This window comes from Benincasa hispida, chromosome 1 (genome assembly GCF_027475165.1).
Source record: "Benincasa hispida cultivar pf3 chromosome 1, pf3_genome.v1.1, whole genome shotgun sequence".
In the NCBI taxonomy this organism is placed as follows: domain Eukaryota; kingdom Viridiplantae; phylum Streptophyta; class Magnoliopsida; order Cucurbitales; family Cucurbitaceae; genus Benincasa; species Benincasa hispida.
In genome coordinates, this window is record NC_143478.1 from 59,806,933 (window position 1) to 59,808,532 (window position 1,600).

Below are 1,600 nucleotides of genomic sequence, written 5' to 3' on the forward strand. Positions count from 1 at the left end.
GGGCTTTATTTTGGGCTCTAGTAAAAGAATTGGGCCCAAACTCAACTGTTATTGAAAGAAAAATGGCTTCCTACATCAGTCTAACTAAATAAGTCAGAATCACAATCGTCTAAACTATCTATTACATGGATAGCCTCATACATTATTATTTTACATAAATATTATAGCACATTTACATTTCGACCATCAAAAACATTTAAACAGTTAAAAGAACGTTTAAATACTACTTTGCTCCCTCTACTTTTAGTTTTGATTCATTTTAGTCCCTATATTTTTAAGATGTTCATTCCAGTCTTTATAATTTTAACTTTGATTCGTTTTTTGTTCATGTAGTTTTAAAATGTTCATTTTGGTCCTCATACTTTCGATTTGGATTTGTTTTAGTCCTTAAACTTTAAAAAAGTAACCATTTTGATCCATTAAAAATCAAGTAAAATTGAAAATAAATTGACCAAAATGATCACATTTTGAAAGTACAATGACCAAAATGAACATTTAGAAAGTATATAGACTAAAAGAAATCAAAATTGAAGGTATAGGGGCCAAAATGAATTAAAATTCAAATTATAGGGTGATCTGACCAGGTAAATCAACCTATCCCCTAGCGTACCGGAGCTTTTCTACCCAGGAAGCACAGTCGCGAACTACACGGGACCAAGATGAACATTTGAAAGTATAGGGACCAGAATGAACTAAGAGATTTTTACACAAAAAAAAAACTGAAATAAAAAATATATGGACCAAAATAATATTTAAACCTTAAAAAACTAAAGAAATATCATAAGCATGTGAAAGTCATGTAAGTCTTCCTATCCGGATTTTGTCATCAACCGTTGTAAAGTGAAATAAATTAGTATTTACTAGTGAAATCAATTAGTGTTTAATAAATTTCAGCTTTAAACTTGAAAAGTTAGATTATAGTGTTTGGTAAATAATATCAATTTGTTATGTTTAACCATAATGACTAACTGCACACGTTATAAATTAAAAACTAAAAATAAAATTGTATAATTTTTTTTTATAATTTATATTTTTAAATATTTGTTTAAAATGTTATATCATAAATATGCACTCAACTTAAATCTATTTTTTGTTTATTTTATATTATTTATTAATACTACAAGAAAATAGTATTTTTTTCGATGCCTAAAATCATCGAAAAATAGCTAAAAACATGTCGGGAGATCATCTCATGATGCACAATGAGTGGTCGAGAGAATAGTCTGGAAATATCATCGGGAGACTTACTCCCAATGCCTGAAGCCATACCATTAGATGTTGCAATGAACTCCCGACACGATATATACGTCGTCGGGAGTCAATATCGCTCAACAACATTAACAGGTCGTCGGGCATCATACTCTCCCTACACTGTACAGTGTCTTCAGGAGTATGATTCGCAACCTTAATTTCTTTAATAATCTCCCAACGATGGATTGACCCATTGGGAGTTAGTTTATCTCTCGATGATATCGCCGAGAGTTTTCGGACTTTTCTTTGTATTTCCATTCTTGCTTTTAATCATTTTTAATTTTGATCTTCGTAACCTAAAATTTAGAACCCAAATCAATAATAATTAAGCATCAAAAGTTTTCACATA